At 43.3% G+C, this 13444-nt stretch overlaps 1 protein-coding gene across 1 annotated transcript in view; it reads left to right on the top strand.

Moving 5' to 3' along the window:
* Nucleotides 1–13444, top strand: part of LOC134226752 (DNA-directed RNA polymerase II subunit Rpb4) — a 101357-nt gene that overhangs the window by 52970 nt on the left and 34943 nt on the right. The window lies entirely within an intron of this gene.

Consider the following 13444-nt stretch of genomic DNA (forward strand, 5'->3'; position numbering starts at 1 on the left):
TACCAGGAGAGCTGTTTAAACACGGTGGTGAAGCACTGGCTAGAGCGCTGCATTGGGTGATTACCAAGGTTTGGAAGGATGAGGTTCTGCCGCAGGAGTGGATGGAAGGTGTTGTGTGTCCCATCTACAAAAAGGGCGATAAGCTGGATTGTAGCAACTACCGCGCAATCACATTGCTGAACGCCGCCTACAAGGTACTCTCCCAAATTTTATGCCGCCGACTAACACCAATTGCAAGAGAGTTCGTGGGGCAGTACCAGGCGGGATTTATGGGTGAACGCTCTACCACAGACCAGGTGTTCGCCATACGTCAGGTATTGCAGAAATGCCGCGAATACAACGTGCCCACACATCATCTATTTATCGACTTCAAAGCCGCATATGATACAATCGATCGGGACCAGCTATGGCAGCTAATGCACGAAAACGGATTTCTGGATAAACTGATACGGTTGATCAAGGCGACGATGGATCGGGTGATGTGCGTAGTTCGAGTTTCAGGGTCATTCTCGAGTCCCTTCGAAACCCGTAGAGGGTTACGGCAAGGTGATGGTCTTTCGTGTCTGCTATTCAACATCGCTTTGGAGGGAGTAATACGAAGGGCAGGGATTGACACGAGTGGTACGATTTTCACGAAGTCCGTCCAGTTATTTGGTTTCGCCGACGACATTGATATCATGGCACGTAACTTTGAGAGGATGGGGGAAGCCTACATCAGACTGAAAAGCGAAGCTAAACGGATTGGACTAGTCATCAACACGTCGAAGACGAAGTACATGATGGGAAGAGGCTCAAGAGAGGTCAATGTGAGCCACCCACCACGAGTTTCTATCGGTGGTGACGAAATCGAGGTGGTTGAAGAATTCGTGTACTTATCTCACTGGTGACCGCCGATAACGATACCAGCAGAGAAATTCGGAGACGCATAGTGGCTGGAAATCGTACGTACTTTGGACTCCGCAAGACGCTCCGATCGAATAGAGTTCGCCGCCGTACCAAACTGACTATCTACAAAACGCTTATAAGACCGGTAGTTCTCTACGGACACGAGACCTGGACGATGCTCGTGGAGGACCAACGCGCACTGGGAGTTTTCGAAAGGAAAGTGTTGCGTACCATCTATGGTGGGTTGCAGATGGCGGACGGTACGTGGAGGAGGCGAATGAACCACGAGTTGCATCAGCTGTTGGGAGAACCATCCATCGTTCACACCGCGAAAATCGGAAGACTGCGGTGGGCCGGGCACGTAGCCAGAATGTCGGACAGTAATCCGGTGAAAATGGTTCTCGACAACGATCCGACGGGAACAAGAAGGCGAGGTGCACAGCGGGCAAGGTGGATCGATCAGGTGGAGGACGACTTGCGGACCCTCCGCAGACTGCGTGGTTGGCGAAGTGCAGCCATGAACCGAGCTGAATGGAGAACTCTTATGTGCAGCACAGGCCACTCCGGCTTTAGTCTGATGATAAATAAATAAATAAATAACATTGAAACCCGCACTTTAAACAGATTGCTCTCTGGACACGACTTTTCCAGCTACTGGCTGAGCAAGATGAAAATTGAAGACGACTGCATCTGCGAATCCTGTGACGTCATTAACAACTCTGAGCACGTCATTTTCTTCTGCGTGAAATATGCGACAACAAGACAAAAGTACGAACTGGACCAATATTGCAATATATACCAAATTTATGACCAAAAAGATATACTGCTGCTACAAAATGTAGTGAAATTTCTACGCGAAATCAAAAGTTCAATCTAAAAACAAAAATCAGAGACAAACCCTGAATCAATTGAATCGGCGTTCCCAAGCGCTGATCTAACTGGAACTGACAGTGACAGAAGTCGAAAAATGGAAAAGACTCAGACTCAAAACAAAATCGCTGGCAATATAGCAACAAAGCTGTGCCATCCCCAAGCTATCGCTACTGCTAGACAGTACGGTGGCGCCCAGATGAAGAAGAAGAAGAAGAAGAAAAATTATGATTTAGAAATTTTCTTAAAAATGAACGAATGTTGAATGAAACGACATTCGGATTTCAATTCTAAAAGCCGTAATATAGTTCCAATTTACGAACCAATTAACAGCAGCTTTCATTGTATGTTCGCATTGAAGTAAATAAGATGAATGTGAAAATGGTGTTAAGTGGGAAATAATTCCCCTACATGCAAGTAATATGCGAATGAAAATTTCAAGGCTTAGCATGTTGATGAAACTGAGCTGCTTACAACTATAGATAGTGGAATATATAGATGAGCGAAGATAAATCCTCTGTCTCCAAACGAACTGTCAAACGTGTCTCCAAACGAGCATGACATCACGATCTCAATGAAAATGTTAAGGGCTGTGACGTCATATGCGCGCGTGCACGGTCAAAAAAATCGACTCAGTCATGCTTTCGCTCATCTATAGATTCTACTATCTATACTTACAACTATCACTTCATTGTGGGCTAGTGGTTAAGTTCTCTGGGCAAATGTAAAACATTTTCACTTGTCCAGGTTCGATTCCCGATTAAGAAAATAAATAAACAAAAATTGTAAAAGCAAACCTCTGAAGAACCTATTTTTTGTTGATATGGAAATGCTAATATCATCTTCCAAACTTGGACGTACACTGATAGTTCCGTTAGGATACGGCAGGCAAGAAAAATGTTTTTATAGAAGTCGATTTGAAAGCGAGCGGAGGGCAATATTTGTGATGGCACCCCACGACCTTCCTTCTGCCAAGCTCCCGTATGAAGGGGGAGGGAAGAATATCAGTGTGGAAGCTGATATATCTCCACTGGCAAAAGGTGGTTTGACTTGCTCATATGCCATCGCGTGCGGAAGGATTTTCTATCGACGAGTACTGTCTCCAAATTTCTAATATGACATCAGCATTTAGTCGAATAGGATTTTTATTGCACACATTCTTCATGTCTGCCGTATCCTAACGGAACTATCAATTCTATACTTTCGCCTCTAATTCTATCATGAACATGTACGTCCAAGTTTGGAAGATGATATTAGCATTTCCATATCATTGTAAATCGTTTAACTTCACGTAAAAGTAACACACACGAAATCATTAATTTACTATTTTTTGTTTTTTGTTGGAAATTTTGATAGGTTGGTAAAGTAGAACTGTAAAAATAAGAATATTATATAACTTTTTGGTGGTATCAATTGATATCGATATTTTGGAAAAGATCGATAAAAATGTGTTTTGACTATTGATTAATTTAAAATTCTTCATGAAATGGCATCGATCATAGCGATCGACGGTTGATATGAAAACCTTTAACGATCTATATGAAGAATTTTGAAGAAAATTGAAGAAATGGTTGGTCGGGCTATGCCTTCGTGCTGCTGTCTCCGCTCCGCTGCATATAATTTTGTTGCACCGCTCATTCCGCTCTTTCCTAGAGATGTCGAAAATTAATCGATTACTCCGATTAATCGTTTCATCGTTACGATAATTGATTAACTTTGAATCGATTACTACCCAATGATTAATCGATTCAATGATCGAGAAGAATCAAAAGAAATCGATCTGTTACTAATCGATTAATCTGGATTTTACGACATCATAAGGATGTCGATTACTTCGATTAATCGATTCATCGTTGTGATAATCGATTAATTTTGAATCGATTTCTACCCAACGATTAATCGATTCTATAATCAACAAGAATCGAGAGTACCTAATCGATTAATCGGGATTTTACGACATCTCTACTCTTTCCGCGGAATCCCGATCAAAATGGCTCACGCGTGCCGGAACGCAGCTTTCTTCATTCATTTATTTAGTTTCCATCTAAACAGATAACACTGAATCAACAATTTGACGCCACAAAACACGGTTCTAGGCCGCATCTCTCCATCCTCGGATACGCCCCATGCTCGCCAAGTCGTTTTGCACCTGGTCTGCCCATCTCGCTCGCTGCGCTCCACGCCGTCTCGTACCTGCCGGATCGGAAGCGAACACCATCTTTGCAGGGTTGCTGTCCGGCATTCTTGCAACATGTCCTGCCCATCGTACCCTTCCGGCTTTAGCTACCTTCTGGATACTGGGTTTGCCGTAGAGTTGGGCGAGCTCATGGTTCATTCTTCGCCGCCACACACCGTCTTCTTGCACACCGCCAAACATGGTCCTAAGCACCCGTCTCTCGAATACTCCGAGTGCTTGCAAGTCCTCCTCGAGCATTGTCCATGTTTCATGTCCGTAGAGGTCAACCGGTCTTATAAGCGTCTTGTACATGACACATTTGGTGCGGTGGCGAATCTTTTCGACCGCAGTTTCTTCTGGAGCCCGTAGTAGGCCCGACTTCCACAGATGATGCGCCTTCGTATTTCACGACTAACGTTGTTGTCAGCCGTTAGCAAGGATCCGAGGTAGACGAATTCCTCGACCACCTCGAAGGTATCCCCGTCTATCGTAACACTGCTTCCCAGGCGGACCCTGTCGCGCTCGGTTCCACCCACAAGCATGTACTTTGTCTTTGACGCATTCACCACCAGTCCAACTTTTGTTGCTTCACGTTTCAGGCGGGTGTACATTTCTGCCACCTTTGCAAATGTTCGGCCGACAATGTCCATGTCATCCGCGAAGCAAATAAATTGACTGGATCTGTTGAAAATCGTACCCCGGCTGTTACACCCGGCTCTCCGCATGACACCTTCTAGCGCAATGTTGAACAACAGGCACGAAAGTCCATCACCTTGTCTCAGTCCCCGGCGCGATTCGAACGAACTGGAGTGTTCGCCCGAAATCTTCACACAGTTTTGCACACCATCCACCGTTGCTTTGATCAGTCTGGTAAGCTTCCCAGGGAAGCTGTTCTCGTCCATAATTTTCCATAGCTCTACGCGGTCTATACTGTCGTATGCCGCCTTGAAATCAACGAACAGATGGTGCGTTGGGACCTGGTATTCACGGCATTTTTGAAGGATTTGCCGTACAGTAAAGATCTGGTCCGTTGTCGAGCGGCCGTCAACGAAGCCGGCTTGATAACATCCCACGAACTCGTTCACTAATGGTGACAGACGACCGAAGATGATCTGGGATATCACTTTGTAGGCGGCATTAAGGATGGTGATCGCTCGAAAGTTCTAACACTCCAGTTTGTCGCCTTTCTTGTAGATGGGACATATAACCCCTTCCTTCCACTCCTCCGGTAGCTGTTCGGTTTCCCAGATTCTGACTATCAGTTTGTGCAGGCAAGTGGCCAGCTTTTCCGGGGCAATCTTGATGAGCTCAGCTCCGATACCATCCTTACCAGCTGCTTTATTGGTCTTTAGCTGTTGAATGGCATCCTTAACTTCCCTCAAGGTGGGGGCTGGTTGGCTTCCATCGTCCGCTGAACTGACGTAGTCATCTCATCCGCTGCCTTGACCTTCACTGCCTGTACTCTCAGCGCCATTCAGATGTTCCTCGTAGTGCTGCTTCCACCTTTCGATCACCACACGTTCGTCCGTCAAGATGCTCCCATCCTTATCCCGGCACGAAGCCTTTGCGGGATGCGTTGAGCTTCTGATAGAACTTGCGTGTTTCTTGAGAACGGCACAGCTGTTCCATCTCCTCGCACACAGCTTCTTCCAGGCGGCGTTTCTTCTCCTGAAAAAGGCGGGTCTGCTGTCTCCGCTTCCGTCTCTATACGCAGCTTTCTTGTATTCAATAAATTAAGCCCGTTAGCCCCGACCCTTCGTTATATGTATGGGTGTAAACATAATGTGCTCTCATAACGATTAATGAAGGGGCGGGGCTAATGTAATTTTTCATTAGATATAAGAAAGCTGCTTTTCGGCGCGCGCGAGCCATTTTGATCGGGATTCCGTAGCAGACAACGGACCGTTCGGAGAATGACAAATTCTAAGAATCCTATGAAATTTTCTCGCAAGATTCTGAATTTTGTTATGAGATGTTGGTTATCCAAGATGCGTATTGTTGCGAGGAATAACAACAGAAATTTGACTCAAGACGAAGTTTCTTCATATTACAAAACATTATCTCTTGGCATCTGTCTGTCCGAGCGACGTTCATCGATGAGTGGTTGCTGTAGATAGTTTCCACTGAGGTGGCGTCTTCATTGATTTTATACAAAAGCCACTATTTTATACAAAAGAAGGTTGATCCGACTATCCGAAATAATATTTCTTCAAAGTACAAAACTTAATCGTAAATAGCGAATTTGATAGCGCTTCGGAGGGAGATGATGCAGTAAATTTGAATGGATGGAATCACTAACAGCAACCAAGCTACCACGCCAAACCCGATGACACCGAAACAATCCATTTTCGCAATTAACTCTTTCTTCCCATAAAATGTTGGTCCTGAGAAGAACCATTTTTCATTTCCCAATGCGACTTTCAATAACTAACTGCATCCAAACGCTTGTCGGCACCTTTCGTTGAAACTGTCCGACCTCCACTTGATGATTTTTCGCTAAGCCTCCAAAATTTGGCATAAATTTTCTGCATTGCCACTGCCACCCACGCCTTCGTGCTGCTGTGTCCGCTCCACTGCATCGAATGTCGAACCGCTCTTTGTGGAATTTCTATCAAAATGGTTCGCGCGCGTAGTAGTAGTAGTAAAATTCTTCTTTAATTAAACATTTTTCTGTTCTACAATTATTTTTAACATGTACAGTGATCGGCCGGCTTGGCCTTCCAACTTCGATTTTAATTATTATTATTATTATTATTTTTATGTTGTTACTTGATTTTTAAAATATAATGTATCATGACGGCCTTCAGGAGGCGCTAGTGTGTTTTTTTTAAATTTGATAACCTAACTACTATGTACACTAATATTTACAATAAAAATTTGATAACCTAGATTGGAACTAGCGCCCTAAGCGCTTCTTGGTCCGAGTGCAAGCAACGGACCCTAAACTTTTCTTTACACTCACCAAAGCGTTCATGTAAGATTTTTATTCCGGCCAGACGGTGGACCTCGGATGTTCTTGTCCTGGGAGGGGTGTTGAGGATCATCCTCAGGAATTTGTTTTGGACCCATTGAAGTTTGAGGTGGTGGGTTTTAGCGCAGCTCTCCCAGACCGGCATGCCATATTCGATCACAGGGAGGATGATTTGCTTGTAGACAGCAAGCTTATTTTTCAGGGAAAATGACGACCGGCGGTTGATCAAAGGGTACAGTAGTTTCAACAAGACGTTACACTTTGTCACCGTTTTGTCAACCTGTTGCCTGAAAATAAGCTTGCTGTCGAGGGTCAAGCCAAGGTAGTCGGCCTCATTGGCCCATTCCACAGTCGTGCCATTGAGGATGATTTTACAGTCCCCAGGCGGAACAAGTTTAGGGGATTTGGAGTGGGGGAATATGATGACCTGGGTCTTCGCCGCGTTGATACAGATCTTCCAGCTGGTGAGGTACTCTGTCAGGGCATCCAGGCCTCGTTGGAGTTTTGCCACTAGCGCTCTGATTACTCTACCGTTGTAGACGATTGAGGTGTCATCTGCGAACAGAGACAGAATGCCGCCTTCTGGAGGTTCTGGCATGTCGGAGGTGAACAGATTGAAAAGCAGGGGCCCGAGGATACTGCCCTGGGGGACGCCTGCGACGATGTTGTGCGCATTGGAACTCGCTCCGCTGATTGAGACCCGGAATGTCCATGCCGACAGGTAATTGTTGATGATTTTCACCAGGTAGCTGGGAAGATTGTAGCGTTGTAGTTTGTACACCAGGCCATCATGCCATACATTGTCAAATGCCTTCTCGACATCGAGTAGGGCCATGGCGGATGTTTTTGAGACAAACTTGTTCCGTCTGAGGACGTTGGTAAGTCGAGTCAGTTGGTGTACAGTTGGCCGACCGCGTCGGAAACCAAACTGTTCCTCGAGCAAGATGTTGAGATTTTCGGCAGACTCAAGTAACCGGTGATGAATAGCTTTTTCGAATAGCTTGGATAACCCTGAGAGAAGGCTGATGGGACGATAACTTCTGGGGGAGGAAGGATCCTTCCCAGGCTTCCGGATGGGGATGACTTTCGCTGACTTCCAGGACGATGGGAAGTAGCTGAGCCGGAGACACTGCTTAAGGATCAGCGAGAGGTGCTCAAAGAACGGAGCACTCATGTGTTTGAGAGAGAGATTCAGGATGCTGTCGAAGCCTGGGGCCTTCATGTTCTTCGACGATTTGATATAGGCCGTCAATTCGTCAGCTGAGATCTCCAACTCCTCCGAGAAGTCGTTGGGAATCAAATGGATGTTGTTAGCATGCTCGTTGACGGCTGCTTCGTGTGGACTGACGATGTTCTGCCCAAGATTGTGTGAGCTGACGAAGTGACGACCTATTTCAGCGACCTTCTCTGCAGGAGTTATCAAGCGATCCTTAGAGCCATTATTGTCTAGCGGGATCAAAGGTGGAATGGGCCGAGGCTTGGATTTTAGTATTATGGTCATTTTCCAGAACGGCTTGGCATAATCTGGGAGAGTGCGGATCTTATTTGAGAAATCGTTATTTTTGAGGTCCACCATTCTGGCCTGGATAATGTTTGTGATTCGATTGCAGCGTGCCTTAAGTTCAGGCAGTCCAGTACGCTGGAACTGCCTGCGAGTGACATTCCGCAATCGAATCAAATCTTTGGTGAGTGTATCGATGTTTAAGGAGTTGCTTACCTGCCGAGCCGTCGGGACGTGCTGCTCTCTGGCCACCGAGATTGCCTCTTCGATGGCGCACAGCTGGCGGTCGATACTTTCCAGCGTCTCCGGACGCACCTCGTAATCGACGGAGTTGTCGACGCACTGCTAGAACCGCTGCCAGTTCACTCGGTGGTAGTTCCGCCGTAACTGCTGGTGCCGATTGACCGAGGAGGCCAGTTCCGCCACCTGAGCTGAGCTCCTGGTAGACAACCGGCTGCGAGACGTGGTCACTCAGGTTTGTTATGTAGAGGTCGAGGGTTGCGTGGACACCGGACCGACTCAGCCGAGTGGGGGAATCCGGGCTCAAGATCGTGTAGGCCTTCCTCCATGTCGTTGCTCCAGATGGTGCCGTTTCGATTGCCGCGACTGTTGCCCCAGGCTTGATGTTTGGCATTCAAGTCGCCGGCAATGATATACTGGCCTTGCCTCCGCGTCAGCTTGACGATGTCCCTCCGAAGGGCAGCCGATGATCCATCGCCGGCTTTGGCTTGAGTTGGACAGTATGCCGCGATGAGCGCGATTGTGCCGACCGAAGTGGTGATTTCGACACCGATGGTTTCGATGACACTGAGCTGGAAGCTTGGAAGCAGACGACAGTTGATGTTGTAGCGAAGAGCGATGGCCACACCGCCTCCCCTGGTCGGCCGGTTGAGTCGCACGATGCGGAAGTCCGGGATGTTGACGTTCACCTCCGGTTTTAGGTGCGTTTCGGTGATGAACGCCACGTCTATTTCCTTCTCAAGGAAATCCTTCAGCTCAATTATTTTGCTCTTGAGCGAGCAAGCGTTACAGTTGACCAGGCCCACCCTAGCAGCCATTTCCAATGACAGGCCTGGTAGCGATGAATGCCATTCAAAATAGTGACTTAGTGACTAACGATGACCAAAAAAGTGGCCAAATAGTGACTTTCAGTTGAAGGAAAAGTGACCAAATAGTGACTTTTGTATGAAGTTTATAGCCAGATAGCGAGCTACAAGTTGCATTAGCATTGCTACGGTGTAATTCGTAGAATAAAAATCAGAAGTGTTATGTACAAGACACAACCGCCCAACGTAAACTACATATAAGGCAGTTTTGTTCATTGAGGATTGTAGTGCATCATGCATGAATATTTTTAGAAAATTCATTTGATTACTTATGTCACTGGTTTCGAAGAAAAGTAGCGTATCTTAAGATATGAAAATTGTTGGATACGACAATTGTTTAAAAAATTTACTATGAAAACCCAAATTTAGTCCTTAGTGCTAATGATGCCTTTCTTGGATCCGAATTGCCTACATTTGGGTTTTGAAGCATTTGATGAAATATTTCAATAGAAGAAGCCCTAGGGAAGCATTCTGTTTTCCGTTTGCAACATTTATTATTCAGAAACATTCCAATCATAGGCATATCTTGTTTTTCGTGCATCACTAGAAATCATAAAATGTCAATCATGTACCAAAACCCAATTAATTTGGTTGTGGTGCGCGCGAGTAGTAAACGTTGCGGACGGGAAAAGATAGTTTGTGCGTTATTACAATCTAACTCCTACTGTCTGGCAGTGTTGGTAAAATCTCAAAATCTCAAATCTCATCGGCGATTCAAACCATGCGTGAGTCAAATCCCATCAGAATTATGTCCGAGAGATTTGCTCATGATTTGAATCGCAATTTGCATCATTGCATGATATTTACGTGTTCTTCATTGTTGAATGCATTGAATTAACTATTTTTTGTCTGAAACAATGGCTAATAATTATATATAAACAAAACATACGTCTAGATTGCGTTTTGACGCTTTTTAGAACGAAATCATTTTTCGGTGAGTGAGCGAAGCGATGCGATTCTGTCCGAGAAACTCAAGCGCAATGCTTCCCCTACAGAATCGCAGGCGAGTTAGCTCGTGCATGAAACCTCGATGATTCAGATTTGAGTATGATTCTACCAACTGAGTGTCATTATGGATAAAGTATTCGTGCAAACATTTTATTAATATCATTGCAAGACTTTTGAATCAGGGAGCAAGAAGGTGATAGCTCTATTGTATCTCATATAGCCTGTTTCAAGAACGTATGCGTTCCGAAGCTTTTGTGGTGTACAATAAGTACCGCATTATTGCACCCACGTATTATAAAAATATCTTAAGTACATTCACACTTCCTGAATCAAAGTTAAATCCTTTTGATTCAGGCACGCATTTTATTGGATAAAATATTATTAGGCCGATATAAATATTTTTTTTAAATATGTCTCACCCACATTGTTATTTTGCTCAAAAATAACAACTTGAGGGGCAACAAAAAAAAATTCCGGTCAATTTTGAGAACTTTCAAAACATTCTTTAACAAATTCGAGGAGTTTTTAAAAAAAAAAATTTTTTTTAATTTTAATATTTATTTTTTAATAGCAGACCCGTCGAACTTTGCTTCGCCTAAAATTGATTTATTCTCTGACTAATTCTCGAGTTATGCAGAAATTTTTGGTTCATTTGTATGGGAGCCCCCCTTTCCAGAAGGGGGAGGCGTTGCAAACCACCACAGAAACATGTCTTCTCTTCCAAAACCTCCACACGCCAGATTTGTTTCCATTTGCTTGATCTCGAGTTATGATGAAATTGGTGTTTCATTTGTATATGAGCCAGGTTTCAAAGAGGAGAGGGGTCTCTAACCATCTTAAGAACCTTCCCCGGCCCCAAAAACCTCTGCATTCAAATTTTCATGCCGCTCGATTCAGTAGAAGAAGAAGAAGAAGAAGATTACCTCCCCCCCTTGACTTTGCGGAGACCATAATTTTTAATAAATATGTGTAACGGCCTTATTAGTTTTCAGTTTGCAAAAAAATGCATTTTCCAAAGTCGTTTTTTAATATAAATTGATTGCATTACTAGCAAGGGCATTGACATTGATAACAATAATTGATCGTCTCATGCCTGCACAAACATGCCCCTACCTGGATCACTTTTTATACACCATGCACTACATTACGCATTTTTGTTACATTTGTTTCGACCGCGGTCGCTGGTCCGGCTCCATTGTTCTACTTTTTGTGCGAAACACCGCACAAAAAGGAGAGTCCAAAAGCCAACCGCACTGAACGGCGACGGCCGAAACGAGACTCTTGCGGACAAGAAAAGAGGTTGCTGCCAAAATGATCCGATACCCTATTTTAACATTCATAACCCGAAGTTTCAATATAATTGACAAATTGGTAGAGAATTTCCGAATCGATTGATATATAAATCTCAAAAATCCATCGGAAGATAAAGGCGCTATTAAAGTTCAAAATCTTACATGATTTCGTGACGGTCTCGAATTTGGAAATTTTCATTTGTCACCCTGTATCCGAGTCTTCCCCTTAGACGTAGTTTACGTCAAAACACAAAAAAAAACCCAGATTAATCCACCTAGCAGTGATGATGCCTTTCTCGTGCATTATACAATATATTGAAAAAATCACATTAGAAAGGTCAAAAAAGCTCTTTGGGGAATAGATCACATTTTTTCGATCATTTTTAATATTTTTGCCTTGCCACCATTCAAAAAAAATTGTTCTTTGAATTTTCAAGGGGGACCTTTGGGGAAAAACAATGATTTTTCAATAATTCCGAAAAGCAATGATCGGGCCCATTTCCAATAGCAAACAATTCCCCGTCGAATGCAACTTGTTGCGAGTAAATCGGATAATTCTAAGTTCTAAAAAGTGTGCCTACAAAATTTGTACACATACACAAAAAAACAGACGTCACCTCAGTTTGTCGAGCTGAGTCGATCGGTATATAACACTATGAAAAATACATATGGATTAAAATTCGATATGTTTCCAACTTTCCTGATTGGGTGTTGTAGTGTTTTTTCACCAATGTAATATTAAAGTTCAATAATACTAGTTGTATGTCATACATTGATTTTGCATCCCTTTGTGTAATAATTGTACAAGTACATTTGTGAAAATGAAACCAACAATTCACATAAATATAAATGAAAAAAGCCGCATAATATGGAAATAAGGAGGTGTATGAAATCACCCATATGCCCAAACTACATCATTCCACCCAAACCAACCAAACCACCCAAACCAAAAAGCAGTGGCTAACTGCACGCCTCTTCTTTCCTTCCAAAGCATGAAACAAAATGGCAGCAAACGTAACGAGCGCACGAGAAAGCATGTACGTAGGTATGCGATTTTTATTTCCAACCAGTGTTGCCACATTTTTATCTGTACCATGTGCTCAAAAATCTTTTTCATCTGTACCGAAATCCTCAAAAATCTGTACCATAATCTGTACCAGGCAGTATGAAAAATTTGTGAGTAAATATCTAAAAACCATAGGACAAATATGCAATGCAACCCAATTTATTATTGAAAAAAGTTTTTTTTTTAATTTGGGTGATTTTCTTTGAGAGCGTAGATGAAAAAATCTTGGTTAACTTTTGAAAAGTATCTCCAAGTTTTTTTTTCACAACGCCTAAAAGTGTATAATTAAATTGTTTAATATCTTATTTGGAATATTTTTTCAGAGATGAACCAGCCGAGGGCTGCAAGTCTCTTTAATAAAGACAACAACAATAATAACAATAATAATAATAATAAAATAATTTTTTGGAGCAAATACCTCTAAAAAAAATTGCGAGGGTTTGAAAGAGTAAATTATTATGTAAGTCGGACACAATTATCCGGAAATTTAAAAATAAATTGCCAAACAAATTTTATAAATAAAACATGTTAATTTCCATCTGTTTCTGATTGTCATCCTCTCATATACAATCAAATATAAATGTAGATTTAGGAATCTGGAATGGTTGTTTTGTTAATGTAATCATACA

Source organism: Armigeres subalbatus, chromosome 3 (genome assembly GCF_024139115.2).
Source record: "Armigeres subalbatus isolate Guangzhou_Male chromosome 3, GZ_Asu_2, whole genome shotgun sequence".
In the NCBI taxonomy this organism is placed as follows: Eukaryota; Metazoa; Arthropoda; class Insecta; order Diptera; family Culicidae; genus Armigeres; species Armigeres subalbatus.